Raw genomic sequence first — 19,541 nt, forward strand, 5'->3', positions numbered from 1 at the left:
TTTCAGGCAAAACCAAGATGCTATAGAAACATTATAATTTCTCTAATGTCTATTCTGTGTAAAAATCTTTCGCTTTCCTCTGGTAGAAACAACAGTTACTTTTACTGAATCCCACGATTTCTCTGTTTTCATAATTAAACTTAAGAAGAGATTTAATACCTTCCTTTTATGATATCAATGGTGAATTTTTTAGTTCTGTTTGTAAAACTTTATCATTCTGTAGTCCGTATAGTTAGTTTTTAAGTATCATATTTCATGTGACTTATAAATTATGGATTAATTACAAGAATACGTTGTGCATTCAATCTCAAATTCACTGTATTTCAGAGTAAACAGTATAAATTGTGAGCATAGATAAGTTAAGAGAAACAAAATTATTTTGTACAGTTCTGCTTTAACCTAGGTTACTTTTATGTACAAAAAAAGTGTCTTCCATCTTGCAGGAATATAAAGAATAGCTGATCCTTCAGTGAAGTCAGCATAAGTCCAAGACATGAGTCTCAGTTATACCTGGCATATTAACCCTTGGATACAATGACTCAAGGTTATTTTTCTGATAAAAAAAAGACTTGATAAAAGATACAGATAGCAAACATGTTTTAATTTAAATTAATAAATAATAGAGAATATAAACACCATCTGGCTGTCTGGAAACATGATTGCTAGGTAAACTAATATTTTTATTTCCAAGAATAGCTGCATATAGAATGATGCTTCTTCATTCTGAGACTTTCTTTTTACCAGAAAATGAAATTTGTCAAATTTATATTGGGTTTTTTGTATGTAATATATTATTTTTCCCCAGTGATTGTAGACATAGGTTATTTTTGAAATTTGGTGAAACTTTGGAGAGAATATAGGCTATTGATAACTAATACAAAAAAATTAAAAATAACCTGTTTCATGTGGAGATATCTTTGAAAGATGTAAAATTGAAATGAGAATTACTGAAATCTAATTTGTACAACCTGAAATTAAAACAGATAACAAAACTAAAACAAGTCACAAAAAGCTAATAAGTTTTTAAAACCTGAATGTGTCATATTCAATAATCTGAAATGTTAGTGTCTCTTTAGTCTAAGGTCATTGTCCTTAAGATCTTAAGGGTGTTTTAATTATTGTATAATTTTTATAATCTGATACTTACAATCCTTTTAAGCAGAAAAGAAAATCCTTTTAGACAAATATTATTTCTAAACTGAGTGTAAATAACTACGTGACTGAAGAATTTAGGACATTATTGTCACTATTCTTTTAGGAAGTTTGTTTTCAATCCCCTTTTGGATAATTTTTTCACCTCTCTTTCTTGGTCTTTTAACAGCCTTTCTGACCCAATTCTGATGCAAATTACATTGTCATGTTTTGTGACTTTTCTGCACTTATCACTCAGCTATAGCCTAGATTCACAGATATTTGTTTTTATTTTTATTTTTTTCTTTTTAATCACTAATGGATTTGCAGCTAACCTATGGCTTCAGCCATGGAAAGTTGCCTTTGGTATCATTGATGTATGCATTATGCTGATAAGTACCATGGTTCATTTTCCTCTTGGGTAAGCACAGTTAAAAAAGAAAGGCGGGGGGGATGGGGAGGGGGAGAAAAAGAGAGAAACTCTAGGACTAATAATTACCTTAGCCTGAGACAAGGATGGCAAAACACACTAGATTGCTTTCTAACATTCAGTTATGTGTAATGAAATATGGCTGCTTCAGGACAAAAAATGTGTGATAACTTCTGTCATTTTAGTGTTATTTCACTGAATTCCTCAAAACTGCATTTTGTTTCACATCATCACTGTGGTAATGTTTTAATTAAAGGGCAAATCTTGGCCTTATGATGAATTCTTTCCTGACATCAAAAGGACTGTCTCTTGTAGTCTCAGTGTCATGATTTTATATTACATTTTAATTTGTTAGTTCAACAGTGTGAACTGAGTGTCCTAATATGTAAAAAATCATTTGTCATGATTCAGTGATCTAACAAGGCTTGTTGAAAGGTGAATAGCAAAAATAAAGAAGATTTCAACCTTATGGAACATATTAGGAAATAAATTTTATACACATGAGTCACATAGGACAGGAGCTACAGTTCTTCTGATTTATATTTTGCTGTATCATATATAATATGAAAAGGAAAAAATATGTACAAATATTTAATTCCTTGCTAGAAAACTTTAATTCAGCTATAGTGGTTGGTATTCTGTACAGCAAGTAAATAGTTTCTGATTTTATTATAAACAGATTATGAATATTTAAGGTAGACCTGGCCAGGAAAGTTAATAAACTCAGAAACTGTGTATATCTCAAACTTCTCCAAGAAATATCTGGTTGCATGTCTACGAGTTTAAATAATTTCCATCTTTAGTATCATATAATTCCTTTGGAGTTAAAAGTAAAAAAGAAATTAATCCAGCAAAGTGTAGAAATATATTGATAGGTGACTGATTAAAAGTAAGATATTTTAATGTATTTACATTTTTTTACCATAATTTAGTTTTAAGAAAATGACAGCTAATGCTTATTTATCTTGCCAAAAATTAATGTAGGTCTCTCTAAAAATCCACCTGCTGTTAATGGTTTGCTGTATTAAATATTTGCTATATCACATTATCTGTTGACATCACAAACATGTCACAGATAGTTTTACAGCTTGTTTCATAAGCAGATATTTTTAAAAGTGTATACAACTGAGCATTTCAGAAATAGTAGCATTTTAGAAAAATTATTTACTCAAGCAACTAGATCTTGGAATCAATATCTCCTCTACTTGCATTTTTAATTGCATCATCCACAAATGTAAAGTTGTCTTTGTTTGCTTTAAGATTTACAACTAAAGTGGGTTACAGTAAAACCGTGTTTTAAAATCACCATGTTCACACTGTTTAATTAGAGTTTGGATCAGGTTTTTAAGTGAATCTTCTTCCACTGACTAGGCTTCAGTTCACTTAGTGTCCTAGGACTACAAACAAGATGCTTTCTGGATGAAAGTGAAGTAAAAGATCTGCTTCAGAAGTACACAAAATATAATGCAACTGTTAGTGAGCATTAGATACCAAGTGACATATAGGAGCTCATTTCAGTTAAAAGCCTTGAACTATGTGAAATTTGCATGCTGGCTCGTAGCATAGGCTGGGGACTACCTTGGTGTTTTACCATATGGCTCTTAATATGCTTTTGTTGTACCAGTTTTCAGCAAGTGACTTTGAATTTTGAATGCAAAAATCTGACTCTAGAATATATGAATACTTCTTTTATGTCCTCTGCCCATTTGTGTGGAGAGCTAAGCAGTGAAATTCATGAACACTACACTAAGAAACTGCCTGTAACTGGACTAAAATGATAAGAATAAATGTGTTTTTACAGTGGATTTTCTCCGATGTTTTAATGTGTTTCAAACTGATGTAGATCAATATCTTCAGTGTTTTGCTTTGAGCTTTCTCCCAAAAATTCCTGAGACATTTCTTTCTCCTAGTTATGGTAATTTTTTTTAGCTAGCAATGACAATTGCACTTCCATGCCACTCCAGCTGTATCTAGGTTGAGAATATTAATTCTTGATACAATGAAGTGGTCCCAACTCTCTATGACTTCTAATTAAACTTGTAAGACTAGCTGTTTTGTTTTCAGTAGGAGAAAAAAGAGATGCTGATTACTGTGGACTAAAGTTCTGCTCAGTCTTCCCTATACAAACTGTCCCATTTGGCACAGAATTTAACAACAACAGCAGAGCTGTCTTTTTGGGTCTTGTAAGTTGGGTTCTGCATGAGTCATGAACTCAAAGTCAGTCTGCTGGCTCAGAAACACATCTCTTAAAGAGTAGTTTTACAAAATGATATAGCATGAAAAGCAGTCATTGCATAGAAGGTTATTCTTTCCTTGTAACAAAAGGATATTATGCTGTATATGGGAGAGAGCATATTTTGAAAGCCTTTTTGTCCCTTTGTCATTTACTCATTTACCAATTCTATGTTTGTTGAAGCAAGCTATTTTAGTCAGCACTTTACTATATGTTTCTTCAAGTAAAAAAGTTTTTTTAACAGATTTTTTTAAAGATCACTATTATAAAGAATTCACTTTATTTCGTCCTCTTTACTGGAGCCCTCTCTTTCCTCTGTGTAAACTGTGCCAAACAGGACAAACTTCCTATCCCACTGATATTAGCAATGTCTCAAGATTCAGGTTGAGAAAAAGCATACCTTGAAAGCAATCACGCTTCAATCTACAGTTCTACAGGAAGGAAAGCATTTGCAGCCAAGATATGGGGAAGAAAATTCCATTTCCTTTAGAGGACTGAGACTGTGGCTTCTGAGATTCTTCCTCAGAAAGAAATAACACTAAAACTAGAACCAGAAAAGATAACTGGGTAGCAGGAGAGGGTTTTTAATGTTCTGTACATTGTCAGGGGAGTTTCAAATAAGAGTGCAAACTACATGATGAAATAATTCCTGTCAAGCTACTCAGGGAAAATTGTAAATGTGCATAAGCTAAAGAGATGCAATTGTAAAAAAAGGCATGCTTTTGGTGATGAAGATACCATAGTTACCTAGCTTTTTTTGTTAAATTTGGGAGACTGGAGAAAGACACAAAACTTAACTGCTTATGACTAGAAAGAAGGGGCAGAGGAGAGAAGAATAAAAGTGAGGCTTTTGGGGATAGGGATTTTTTTTGAGAACTACGTCATGTAAACACATGGATGTGTCTAGCATGAATGTTTGAATTAGATGGAGTATCTCTACTTGTGCATGGTATATCTACTACGTATACAGAAAATAGTAAAACTAAAAGGAACATGGGAGTGTTTACATATTGCTTTTCTTCTTTGGTTGGTTATTTGGTTGGTTTGTTTTGCTTGGCTTAGCTTGGTTTGGATTTTTTTGTAAGTTTTAACAACCTCCCTTAGGTAGGATTAAGTATTTGGGGCAGCCTTCACAAAAATCTAAAAGATAAACAAGCGATAACAGATGGAGATACTGCTTTTAGACCTATGTTAGAGGTTAGTATGCTGAGCAGCTCTTGGAGATGTTATGATCTGTGATCCAGACTTAAAAAGACAGGTGTTCAAATCATTAGTAGAACTTAGAAATAAGTTTACCAGTGTGAAAATCAGAAGGCAAATCACATAGCTTGAATTTGCTTATTGGATAAATAGTACTGTCTGAGCATGATGAGTGTATTTTTTTTGTGTCTACACAGCAGAGTTACATAAGGAAAAACATAAAATAAGTGTAATAGAGAAAAAAATTATGAAGTAGATACATAAAGCAGATGCATAAATATTAATGAGATATCTGTAGAAATATTGCTCATATGTTATTCAATGTTACATGTATTGCACAGAAAACATTTTGTCTGGTAAAAATTAGGCAGAAATCAAAGGCTAATATTATCTTGCCATCCATGTAATAGTATAGCGGTGTGACATATTAATGTCAGAGCTGCAGTCTGATAATATGGTACAATTGTGGCTACAATTGGGCTGGTTTTGAATTGTGCTGAATGCAGGGTTGATGTTATAAAAATATTTTTGTTCTTTGCTGTGCAGGACTTGCACAGAACTAAAATATTTTCTGCTTCTTGTTCTGCCATGCTGGTGAGGAGACTGGGGGTTCTTGGGAGGATGGAAGAGACCCAACTGGAACAGGTGACCCTAGCTGACCAAAGGGATATTCCAGACTGTGTGGCACCATGCCAGTGTATAAAGTGGGAGGAAGAAGGAGGGAGAGTGGAACATTTGGAGATACAATATTTGTCTTTCCAAGTAACTCTGCGCATGATGGACCCTGTTCCCCTGGAGATAGCTGAGCACCTGCGTGCTCAAGGGTAGCTGTGAATTAATTCCTTGTTTTGCTTTGCTTGTGTGCACAACTTTTCCTTTCCCTGCTTAACTGCCTTTTATTTTTCAGGTTCACTCGCCTTTGGTAGGGGATTGAGCAAGGTGGCTGTGTGGGGCTTAGCTGTTGATTGAGGTTAAACTATGACAGTCCTTTTTCAGCACCCAAAGCGAGGCTCAAAGGGTTTGAGATAGTGATGGATCTAATTTGGATGTACTAGATTGAATTGATATCTGTTAGTGCTGTTTAGCTAATTAAGACATTACTATAACTACTATTTTTGGCAGTAATAGAGTCCTCCAGGGATTTTGAAAGAATAATTAGGATGAAAGAATAGTTAGGGTGCACTTTTACAAATTATGATGTAGAATGTACACGCTGAAGAGCTATTGCATTTATTAGGTCATTGTCAGTATAAAAACTAAGTGTACCTGTATCATATATATAAGAGCAGAATGGGAGTCAACTACAACATGAGCATGCAGATTCACTGTTGCTTAAAATTTTGCTTTTTTATGGTAAAAGAACTCCTCACAAACTTAAAAAAAAGTACATAATCTCAATGATTTGGGACCAAACTGCATGCTGCAGAGGGCTTACTCACCATTATATTATCATATTTGAGGAACATATGCCTAAATTTATGCTGAAATAGCATAATTTATTTTGCTATTTAGCAATAGCTTTTAAAAAATATCGCTCACTTCTTCCCTTATAGAAGGATCTTGGTACAAAAATAATTCTTTAATTTACTTTCCCTATTTTGAACCCTCTTGCTTTTCTAGTGTGCCTATTTACCTATAATTGACAAGATGTTGCGAGCAATTATATATTCCCTAGCTGGCTGGCCTTTGCAAAGAAGATTCTTGATGGAGATCAAGAAGATTAACTACCACAGATTTCTTAGCTTGAAATTCCCAATAAAGAAATATAAAGCAAATATTTATACATTAAAGGTTAAATACTTCAAGTCTTTTGACAGTAATTGAATGTATTTTCAAGAGAGGTTTAATTTTGATAGATTTCTTTTTCCCATTTTATTACTGTTTTTCTCCTCTTTGTCTCAAATAATAAATATTTCATACTACTGACTAACACTTTAGGGTTGGCACAACAGTCAGAGCCAGATTAAAGGCCTCCAGCTGCAACTTTAATAAGAAATACCATTCCATAAATAAAGTTAATTTTTACACAGTAGTTTTATTACCATAGGAGTAATATTCACACATATATCATCATAGTTGCAATAGCAGATACCCTGTCTCCCCTCAGTCCCAGTCCCAAAAGGATCAAATGCTTTTGATTAAGATGCCTCATAATAATCTCAGAATAGCTGTTGATGCATCTGTCTAGGCATTGCATCAGCTCTTTAATTTTGAACTCTGAGATAGGACTTGCAGACTGAATTTTAGAAGGAATTAACTACTTGGAAAAGCACCTGAACAGCTAACCTATAGGTCCCTTTAGAAATCACATTGGTGATATTTAGATGACTAAGGGTTTTGGCAAATCTACACCTATCTTCAACATACTGAAATGCTTTTCACAAGTCTTAGGGCTTAGTCATCTTTAATAAGATAATCAAGAAAATGCATTAAAAACAAGCAAATAAAAAAATTCAAAACAAAAACAAACCAAAAAAATCCCCACAGAACCAAAAAAAAAAAATTTCTTGAGTCAGCAACATACTTTCCAGAAGAGTTGGTTTTTTTTTTCCTTTTCTACATGAAATACATCATGGATATACAGTGAGAAAGTCGCAAGCCTTGGAGTTCAGACGATGACAAATGTGTTATTTAAAGAAAATATTTTTCTTACCACAAAATTCTAATGCTTTATCAGGTGACGTCAGAAGTAAGGTTATTTTCTGTTGAGGTATTAAAAAGGTGGACATCCCAAACATAATCCTCATTCACAGTTTCTCATTGTACCATATAAACTTCAGTGTTCTTGTTTTCAGTTGATACCAATGTAAATAAGGGAAGAAGGAATTAATTCACAGTGGCCAAATATCACTGTCCAAGAAAACTATTGGTGTTCTTAACAGTTTAATGAAAGCTCAAAAAACATCTTTGATGTCTGTTTAGGTTCAGTGCATAGGTTTTTGGTTTTTTTTTCTTCAGTTCCTGTCAGTTTTCTTAACACTAACTCTTTGGTTTTTTGTATTTTCGTAAACATTAGTCTTTCAAGTAAAAGATAAATCATCTTTAGATCTAGGGAAACTGGCACATGTGGTATAGAAGGTAAAACTGTTACTGGAAGCTGGTGACTAAGTCTGGAAAGATTGTTGCCCAATACCTCTGATTTTATGTAATAAAGGAACACAAGGGTAAAATTGATATTTTGAGGAGTAGATTAAGAAAGGTGGCAGAAGTTTCACAAAGAAACATGGCACTTGGCAGCAAAATATACTTCACCTTGGTGATGAGCCATCACACGATGCAACTGGTATGACTGCTTTAAAGAATAGTTATTTGGTGTTGCATATTTATTAGCCTGAGAATGACATCCTAAAGTTAGGAATTTGCCATGTGAAAGAAACTCTTGCTGTTTACAAATTTGGAGGTTTTTAAAGATGTTATGAATTGCGCACTTTGAAATAGGCCTACTTGTTTTCACTGATGTTTAACTTAAAAGAAATGCACTCCTGAATCTAAAAAATTCAGTAACCTTTCCTTTCACTTCAAGGATATGCTATCCCCCTAAATACAATTAAGGAATTCTTCCAAAATATGACAAACTCTTTCTTGTGTCCTCCATAAAGATATTTATCAGTAAATCCTGCTTAAAGACTTTAAAGAAATCTGATGAGTGATGAGATCAGTCACTGCTCTTAAAGGTGAGCTGTGGAAGGGTTTCACAGTGTTTAGATTATTCAATTTGTTTCAAAAGGAGTAAATTAATAAATTACATTAAGGCCACTGCTAATTACAAAATTAACCTTGCAAAGTTTAAAAGTTTGGATAACTCTCCAGAGTGTAATTCAGCTTTTGAAACAAGGAAACTCAAAGCCTAACTGATTTGAACACTAAATACTAAAGACTAAAATATTTTAGTGTATTTAGATTTGTTAGATCTGGTCATTTTTTTGTAGACTGGTTTGCTTTCTTGCATGCATTTGCTGTTTTGTTTGGTCTTTTTTTTTGGCAGGGGAACTACATGTATAGAGCAGTAATAAGCTGTATAGTCAGTCAGATAATGCACTGACTATACACCATTTCTGATATAAATTTCTACACTCCCCTACAATTTCTACATTTACCTGATTTCTGCTCAGGTATCCATATTCCCAAAATTATATTTGAAAAGTCTTGATCCCATGTCAGTTTCAAGTATTTTTTATTCATATAGTCAAGTTGCTTAGGACTAGTTTTGTCCTCTGTCTCCACAAAATATGTTCTTCCTAGGAGCAATCAATCTTCTCCTGTTTGGACAGTTAAGATTCATCATTTCTAATTACTGCAGGGCTAAACCCAAGATATGGTAAATTTCAGCCCTCTAAATGCATCTGTTGTTATTCTTAAACCTTACAGCCCTTCATACTTGTAACCACCATAAGTTTTTCTGAACAGAAGCATTTTGAATACTTACATGAACATTGCCTATACAGTTTTAATACTGGAGGTGCATATACTAGGGGTGGATACTGACGGAAAAATTGGTGGGAACAATTGAGGAATAGGGCTTTTGAACTTCTCACTCTTCAAAAAACAAATATCTTAAGATTTGCACATTAGAAATGTTAGTATAGGTATTGCATGCGGTCAAATCCCATGTGAATATAAAGTTAATTTTCAGATCAATCTAATTAAGCTTTCATCCTTCATTATGAATATTTTAAAATTATGCAATGGCATACCAAAATTCTACAGATGAGGTTTTTGTTGCAACAATATCAAGGACTCAGATGAAAGAACACTGGGGTTAAGGTTCATTACCTACCCTGATTATTGTTATCTAATTACTATTATTTGAGTCTTACTTTACCAAAAATAGATAATAAAAATTCCCAAGCCATTAAAAAGATATAGTATTTAATAGGATGTTTTATACAGGCTCAAAATCAGTAATTTTAAGTGTTTTGCGTTATAGAGTTTTTATTTGAGCTAGTCTTTAAATGTCATTAATATCTGCAAACTGATTCAAGCTTGAAAATATGTTTCAAGAACTACAAAGCTATATATTTAGAAACTGTGACCCATAGTACAAAAATTGAATTCTGCGTAAGTGTAGACTTTCATTTATGAGGTAATTTAAACATTCAGTTATGAAAACTGCAATTAAAAATGCACTCTGATATGATCTAAAATGAAATTCTTTGCAATAACAATGGTGAGGCACAGGAACAGTTTGCCCAGAGGAGTTGTGGCTGCCCCATCCCTTAAAGAATTCAAGTCCAGGCTGGATCAGGTTCTGAACAACCTGGTCTGGTAGAAGGTATCCCTGCCCATGGTGGGGTAGTTGGAACTAGAAGATCTTTAAGGTGATTTAGGGTTGGTGACTGCCAACCCAAACCAATCTATGATTCTGTGATAATGAGACCTGTAGGAAAATTCAGAAGCATAATTAATAGGAGGAAAAATAGAAAGAAACGCAGGAGTGTATCTATATTTTCATTTGCTAATTTTTCCTTTAATGTATGTATGAGGTGTTGAAAATCATAATTCTTTCTGACTCTACCTATCAACAAATAAAAATATATGCATAAAGAGAACCATGGTATTTGACAGTGACTATTACTACCAATAATATCAAATGTTTCTTAATTTTTTAGATCTCTGTCCTGAGACAAAACAACAGGATGTGCCTTGGAGAAGAGTAAGTTAAAAAATTCTTTGTCCTTGGTATATTTTCATTGTAATCATAATAACTGGTTGCTGTAAATTGAGTTTCAATGAATGAAATCTGTTATCCATTTATTTTTAAAATACTAAGCCACTCCCACTGCACTGTTTATGCAGCCTTAACCTTGATTTAAGTAAGTAACTTTTTCATTAGGTTTTTTTCAGGCATAACTTTTCACTGAGTACATTGAACTTAAGAATTAAGTCTTCTTAGTAAACTACTCTCAAATATTTGAGCAGCAACAGAAAACACTCCTAGATTACTTCGTTCCTTCAGGTAACTTGACTCTAGAAAAGACAACTGAAAGAAGATGAGTTATTCTTAGGAAAAACAAATTGTATGTTTTTAGCTACCTATTAATCATGGAGTTTCTCCTTTATCTATGCCTGAGATAGTTATTTTCTCTGTAGTGCTTAGAAAGTTGCTTCTTATTGTGGAAAAATTTACATAGACCTAATATACAATTTACATCTCTCTCACACATATAGCATACTTAGTGAGCTTTAAAGGGAAACATTTTCCTGTCCAATTTTTGTATCATTTTACTTTTTATTGTTTTGTTTTATATAGTTTTGCTTTATCCCAATAACAGGCTCAGATACCAAAGACTCAATGGCACAGCTAGAGCAGAAACATGTTAACTGGTTGAATGGAGGGAATGACCAACAGTAAAGGGGTTTTTTTAAGTAAAGAACCCATCATGCCGTTATTCAACAGCAAAATTTGTGCAATATTATTAATATGGACTACTACTACCACGCTGCATTATAATGCTGGCTGCTAATCCTTATTTCTATATGTTAAAGATACCATGAAGTCTGTTTGGATAAAGTTACTATAATCCTGAACACGAGCACATGTTCACGAGCACACCTGGAATTTTGCCTTTGGTTTGGTGAGTTTAGGACTTGGATTTAGAACTTAGACTAATCCCAGTCTCTAAAGAAACAGAAGTTCTCTAGACAGGAAAATGAGTCTTGTTTCACTGCACACACAGAAAAAGATGCAAGGAAGTAAAAGAATGAACAATACTGGGAAAAGATCATCTGTGCTGGCTCCTGGGAGAACCTTTCATTTTTCTTTTCCCCAAATTTAAAAGCAATCTCCTAAAGCCACAGAAATCACTTGAGGTATATCTTCAATTCATTTCAATTGTCACAGTTCCGTTCCATTCAGCACAGTGGTATTAATTTTCATCACCTCACTGCTTGAACATAAATCTTTATTACCTCAATTAATGAGTTTCATTTTTCTTTTCCTTTGATGTGTTTTGTGAGAATACAGTATACTATTCAAGCACATGTGCAGAGCACTCTATGAGACACCTGGCATATTATCCTTAATATTGTAGCCACACTGATTTCAGGCCTACTGAGTTATTTGTATCATACTCAATAAATAAATGTATTTTTATTCTGGAGCTGTTCTTCAGTACTCCAAGGTGTATCCTGATAATGCCACCAGATGGTCAGAAATAATGTTTTATTGGGAGGAAGCAAGACAAGAAGGGAAAATGCCATTTTCTAACCTTAAATGTTAGAAAATATAATGTTACAAAATATAATGAATCATTCACGTGCAGTGTCTGAACAACACATTTAGAGATCAAATGGAAAACTGATATTCTCCTAAGATATTTTCACACAGAAACCTATGCATGCAGTTGGCTTCATATGGTTGCAAGCAACACTAGCAATATACTTCTAACAAAATAGGAGGGAAAAGGGATATTGAACAGTAAGATGTGTTACATCCTAAAACCAATATTTTGATTCAAAATGCAGTAAAATACTTTACCCATTCAAGATACAAACTGCAGCTCCGTGCACAGATTCATAGAATAGAATCATACAAACATTTAGGTAGAAATGCTAATGTTAAAATCTTAAGATCATCTCATCCATCAACCTAGCACTGCCAATTCCACCGCTAAACCATGTCCCTAAGCATTTTCACCTGGTGGTAACTGATACTACCAGGTGAAAAACAGATTCAATAACTTGCAGACTACTATTTCATGCCAGCAAAGGTGCCATTAGAACAAATGTGTTCAGACCAAATTGAGATTACTGAATAAAGCTAGCATTATGTTAGCAGAAGGTGCATGATAATTTTTGCACAATTTTAGCTCAGAGGATTATTCCTGGACTGCACTCAAATGCAAAGCACACTAAAAACTAAAAAATGTTTTTAATTAAGTCTGTATAAATTCTTTAATATTTGCAAGGATGATTATAAAAAAATAGCTCAGGATATTAGAAAACACAATGCTGAACTTCCTTATGAAAATGAAGCCTTGTCTTTTTCCGGAGAAATACAAATGAGGGAACTAAAATTTATTTTTCAACTGATTCTGTACTGTTCTATCAAATGACAAATACTTATCATCAACTTCAAATATTTCTTAAACCGTCAGACTAATATTAAAGTCCCTTAAAAACTGATCTACAGATAATAAGGATCTTTGAAAAATGTCTAAATTATAGTGTCTGGAAACAGGTATATTTTAATTAAAGAAATTATTTTGTTTATTGTTTTAAATAAATTTTTCAGTAATTTGAAGACATTGAAAAATTCTAATTGTTGGTCTGTTTTAAAGCTTACCCCTTTATTATATGAATAAAATCTGTTTCTTATCATTAAATCAATCTAGATCTCTAAAAATATTATTACTAAGAGATTCCTAGAAATGCAATATGTGCAAATAGACAGAAAATTCTCCCTTTCAGCTTTATTATTCTTCTGATATAACTAAATCATTGTCCAAAGTCAATTAAACATTTTTAAAAAGTTGGATTAGGAAACCTCTTCACCCATTTCTTTTCTTCTGAATTGCCAGCAGCAGTGTTTGACTGCAAAGGAGAATAATTATGTTCTTTATTTGCAAGTAAAGGTTGAAGTTGTCAATTCAGTTTTTATCATGCAATAATGAAGTTAATTAAAAAAAAACCTAAAAAAAATCATATATTAAAATTTTGTAATTGTTAATAACAATTTGCCGATTACTGATTTTATTCATGTCTTTATGACACTGCCTGTTCCAAAGAAACAAAACAAAAATAATGTTATATTGATGACTGTCAGACTGATATTTTTTGAAAAGTCTCGTATGTTAAAATAAACTTGAAGAAAAAGCATCAGAAATAGAATTAAGGAAATAAACTAAAAAGAAACCTATTACACAAAAATTGGTTCATACAAAAAGAAGTTAGAAGTGATAATATCTCGACAATTTTGACACAATCATACGAAAAGATGATTTTTCTGATTGAAATGTAACTAAATCTGCATTACTAATCGAAAAAGTTGAACAGATTCTATTATAATTGGTATTAATTAAATCATATGACAGTATTTGTTGTATCATCATGCTTCATAATCTGTACCTTAGCAAGATAAAAATTGTATTCCTTAGGCTTCGAAGTGCTTTAAAAGCATATTTCAGTGTTAATATGCAATGAGACTTTGATGTTCGTATGATTTCCAGCAGAATCCTTACAATATTCTTCGCCTGTTCTATTTTGATATGAGGTCCAGTGTATGTACATCCAAGCAGTGAATGGAGCAAATTATGTGATCTTTGAGTCTGTAAAGATAAATATTTTTCAGTTCTTTGTCTGTCTCTTCATACAGTAGCTTTTCTAGTATTCTCTTCACAAATTTCTGGATTCTTTCACTGTTTTATGTATTATATGTTCATTAACTAAATAGAGTTTGCTAATATTTTTAGTCCATTCTATTTATTTTAGTCAAAATAATAGTAAACTGTAAATGGTATTTCTAAGTGAAAATAAAAGATACAAGAGAACACTTCCACCTGAAATGCACTAAAAACTGAGTAAAACACACCTACATCCCACCTAAATATTAAAGAAAAAAAATTACATGTATACAAACTGAGAACAATTTTATAGTCTCATAAAATGACTATGCAGCGCATGGCTTAAATTAGTGGTAAAAAAAAAAAAAAAAAAACAAAAAAACAAAACAGATAGAAAAATAGCAGTCTACATATATGTTCTTGCCTTTGAATCATTCTTTTTTCTCCTTGAGGGTTTAAAAGTCACTAAGAAATCCTAGCCCTGTATCTCTATTATATTAAGATCCAGAAAAATTAGCAAGGCTTTTGTTTTACATACTTTAATGTCTGTTCATTGCACTGGCAAAAGTAACATTTGTTAGTCTTTCTAAAACAATTTACAAAGGTTACATGCCCCATAGGATCTCAGCAGATAACCTTACCTTTTTTAACACAAAGTAGCGCATGATAAATGAAAAAAAGCATAAAATAATTATATTTTCTAAAAAGAACAAGTGAATCTCCCAGAGGGCAGTTCCAACCAATACTACTCAGGTATTTAGAGTGGAAATAAGCAATATTTTCAGCTGTAAGGTGGAAACCTGCCTTTTTGAAAAGACAAATGGAAGTCTTTCAGTGTATTAACTAACTGGGACAAATATCTAAATTCTTTGTAATATATGTCAGGAAACTCAGCACAAGGTTTTAACATTGTAGTATTTTTGTAAAATGTACATTTAGAAGCCTATAGTTACCATTGCTCCAGGATATGAGGTTTTATAACTTCATCATGAATAATGTATCTCCTGCACAGCTTCCTTGTACATATGATCTGCTGCTGTCCACAGAAGAATCCTAGTCATCTTTCAAACTGATCAATGCACCAATTTTTTCATTTCATCAGGAAAGATGAAATGGTAGGAGGGAAACTAGCTCAAGAGTATCTACTAAACTTACATGTCAAGTGTTACTAAATTCATTATACATATCGTGTTTCAGCTGTATAAAAATCTATTGTCAGATGTCTTATGCCTCCTTCTCAAAGGGCTGTTTTCACTTTGCAGCCTTTATCACCCATTCACTTTGTAAAAATAATAAAAAAGTAATACATTTGGGTTTCAGCTTTCTCAATTTTGCAATTTAAGTCAAAGTTATAAGCTTGCATACAAGATTAATGTCAGCTTTTACCGTTATGATGGCTTCACAGAGTTTCTGTTAATTATTTAATTATTTACTTTTACCACATTGCAGAGGATTGATAGTGGGATGGCAGTAATGTGTAATTCTGAATGGATCAACAGTTGGTAGTAAAGGTAAATTTCTGAATTAACAAACAGAAACTCTTGGCATTTAATGCAATTACCATTTTCATTTTTATAGTGTCAAGACATATGTAGAGAAAAACCATGACAAAACATTTTTCTCCTCTTGTACATAATTCATGTCTGAGGTCAGTAAATGAGAGGTGAAGTAGCTACCCTCAGATGGCTTCTGTGTCATGTCTGGAAGAGAGAGATGTTGCAGCATTGTTTGGTTCTTGAAGACAGCGGTCAAGTGCTTGTCTGCAGAAAAAGTTCCTACTGTTCACTCACTCTTTTCTTATCTTAATATTCAGAACACTGTTACTGAAATGTTTTCTGACATCTCCTAGTGTTAGTTAGGACCAAAACTCCAATTCTGTAAATTTTACACTGATGGAAATATCTCTGTAAAGTTTGGATATAAGGAGGTCAGATGAGGAATTCAAATACTTTTATCTGGATAAAAATCTTTCCCTGACATACTTGAAGGCCTGTAGCTGAGACTTCATGTTCAAAGCTCATTAAAAGATAAATAGTTAGTAATGTATTGTGAAGAAAAGTAAGACAATATAGTTTTTGTCCAAAAAGCAGGGTTTCAAATATGTAATATGGCAACAACAGCAAGAAGGCAAAGTGAGGTAAGTGTAAGTTCTCTCTTAATGATGGTGTCTGCATAAGCACCATAGCACATGCTTTAGTAGATCCCACAGAAGCTAATTATGCTTATTTTAAGTTCTGTGTTGTTTTGCAAATTTTTATTAGATTTTTTTCTTACTGTGCTGCTCTTTTAAAAAAGAAGGAAACACTAGGAACACAATACTTGAAATGATCATCAGATAAAATTAATTTGATACAGTTATCAGTAGATAATTGGAGACACACAAAATGTGGTATTTTGCCTCCGCAAAAGAGATAAACATTTTACATTATGCAATATAAACAGTATTATTTTCCTGTGGTGCAGAATTTTTCCTTGTCATTCTGTTATTGTGGATGAGACAGCCAATTTTTTTTTTCTTTTCCAGCATTATTGTTTCTGTATGTTTACTCATGAATGGCTTCTAAACGGTTTGTTTTGCCAGCCTTGTATTACTAAGGAAGACTAATTTCAAACACTTCATTCTCTGTGTGATTTGAAACTCGATCCCAAGAAAAAAAGAGAAACCACTAATCAAATATAAAAAAAAATCCCTGAAATAATCTTCTCTATTTTATAATCATAATGGCAGGAAGCTCAATATTTCTGCTCAAACAAAAAGGCTGGTATACATATTTACCAAAGGCCTTATGATGTTTGCAGTCAACTTTGCAGAAGACAACATTTGTAAAACCTTTGCAGAGTCTGGCAGGTGCCATGGATTCTCCTGGGGATTAGTTTTATTCAGATATTGTCTTTCATTTGTACTTCAAACATTTTTTCTTTTTTTCTTTTTTTTTAAGAGACAGATTTTTAATAAGTTTTGGAAATTAAAAGCTTTTTTATTTGTGTCATTATAACACCTATTTGAATTTACATATGGGAAATAAATCCCAGTAAAGCTAAAGAATATTGCAATTTTGAGGAGGGGAAAAAATACAGAGAGGTGTAAATGTAGTTTGAATCACTGAATGAACTTAAAGCATGAGCTATGCCATGGGGGTTTTCTTTGTGGTTTTTTTTTTTTCTTCCTGAATAAATAAAAAGCAGGTATTTTCTAGTATTGCTATTTTTCAATATCTAGTCCTACAGAGACCATATTATGTTACAAAAACACAAAATATTGTGTTTAGTAAATCCTAATCTTACCAAGAAAAATCAGGTTAGGGTTTCATTTTGAAAGTGAAAATTAAGATATGAGGGAGATACTTAACTGTTATTGTTTCTTTGTGAAGCCCCATAAGTAGGTGAAACATGTAGATCCTTCCTTTGTAGATTCTGGATTTTGGAAAAACACAAGGAATTTAGGAACTAAATCAAAATGGTGTTCAGAAAGAGAGTCATTGTAAAGATACTTGTAAATTGTTGTTCTTTTGATGCTCTTTGTATGTAGAGAATGTTTTTAATTCAACAGTACATCTTAATGTAAGGATAATGTAAAATTAAAATATTTAAAAAAATCTTTAAAGTGTCAATACCACAATTCAGGCTCTCAGAAGATATCTGGTATTTTGAGAACCAGGTTTATATGCTATTTATTTTTTAACTGATAAGCACTCTTTTTCTCTTACTTTCCAAAAGGAAAGACTTACAAGGATCTTCCATCCTCTCTGGTTTACCACAACTCTCTTGGATACTAAATGAAAAGGATGTCAGCAGATTTTTTTTCCTCACTTTTATTTTCCCAGAGCAGATAAGAATCTCCTCAGAACCTGGCCCCTCTGACAGCTGAATAGAAGTGTGTCTACCTTTTTACTTGTTTGTCATTCACTCTAGGACTCTTTGATAAATGAGACTCTTTGATAAATGAGACTTGTGTCCTTTCAGCAAGGCTTTTATCTGTTTTCTAGTGAACCATAGACTTGCAGCTCAGTCCCATAAATTTCCACACTGCTAGATTTTCCAGTTAAATCCTTCTCACCCAGCAGCTGACTAGAATGCTGTGCCTGATGGATTCCTTGGTGCTAGTCCTGCTTCTGACTGTTTCTGCTTAGGGGCTTAAAACCACTTTTTTTCATTGATTATAAGCATTGTTGCCAAAGAAACTCTGCAGTACACTTACAAGTACAGAAGAACCATCCCCTCAGGGAGTTGAGCTTTGAGAGGAATGAGGGGAAAGTGAAATATCCACACTGAAAAACAAAAACTCTTGTTTTGACTTACAGGTAGAAATTATTTTTTTTAAGTGAATTATTAAGATAAATGCATTTTTTTTGCCTCTCAGGAAATTTCCTTTTTTTCTTGTAAATTTCTATTCAACCTCAATGAAGCAGGATTTATAATGCTAACTACCTCAGTAGAATGATGCATCATGACTTTCCTGCATTTTAGAGGGTATGCTAATACTCTTCTTATCCGAAAGAACTTGAAATATTGTTGAAATATTAAATTATTTTACCATTATAAAGGACTACCTGGAGTTCTTAAAATGTAAAAGGGAGAGAATTATTCACCTATGGCCAAATGTAAGGTAACTATTTCAAAATTTTCTCTGTCATAAACAATAACATCTGTATTTAAGGAATAAACCACTACCATCCTGGATCCTGTACAAATCTGAGAAACCTAATTTGGATTGCCATTATATGAAACAAAATATTAAGGACTAGTTCAGGTTACTGTTCGAGGGCTGCTGAGGAATACATTTGGTGCAGGTAGCTCAGTTTGCAAGCTGCTGACTGAGCTGCAGGTTCAGCTCTTGGGGCTGGGAGCTCCAGACAAGAAGAGGTCAGTGAATTGCTAGCCCTTTGCACAAAAAGATGTGCAGGGGCTTCTGCCACCATCCAGGTGAGTCAACATTCAGAGACATGGCAGGGGCTGAGGTGACTGGACACTCAGCTGGAAGAGCGAAACCTCCATTGCACAGACTGAGGGTATGAGAGACCAGGGATTCCTTTTCTCCGAGTCCCTCCCAGGAGGCACCCAGATCAAACTGATAATTTGTTATTTTACCATAATTAAGTTATTTTAAGCATCTGGACACCTTAGACTCTTCTGTGGGAAACCTGGGGTTGAGCTGGTGTGAAAACCTAGTCTGACTGGGTGAGGAGTGGGGTGTAGCTGTGAAGAGGTGTAGTCCCAGCTCGGGGGGTGTGAAACAGACTGCCAGAGCAGTTCCTGGATGGATGGG

The 19,541-nt window shown here is 33.3% G+C and overlaps 1 protein-coding gene across 48 annotated transcripts in view; it reads left to right on the forward strand.

Moving 5' to 3' along the window:
* Positions 1-19,541, forward strand: part of PTPRD (protein tyrosine phosphatase receptor type D) — a 1,163,449-nt gene that overhangs the window by 367,908 nt on the left and 776,000 nt on the right. For all 48 annotated transcript variants that reach the window (XM_038124763.1, XM_038124765.1, XM_038124766.1 and 45 more), the window contains one exon: positions 10,604-10,647. The gene's annotated coding sequence lies outside the window, so the exon portion shown is untranslated. The remainder of the gene's footprint in view (positions 1-10,603; positions 10,648-19,541) is intronic.

The sequence above is a fragment of the Motacilla alba genome, chromosome Z (assembly GCF_015832195.1).
Source record: "Motacilla alba alba isolate MOTALB_02 chromosome Z, Motacilla_alba_V1.0_pri, whole genome shotgun sequence".
NCBI lineage: Eukaryota > Metazoa > Chordata > Aves > Passeriformes > Motacillidae > Motacilla > Motacilla alba.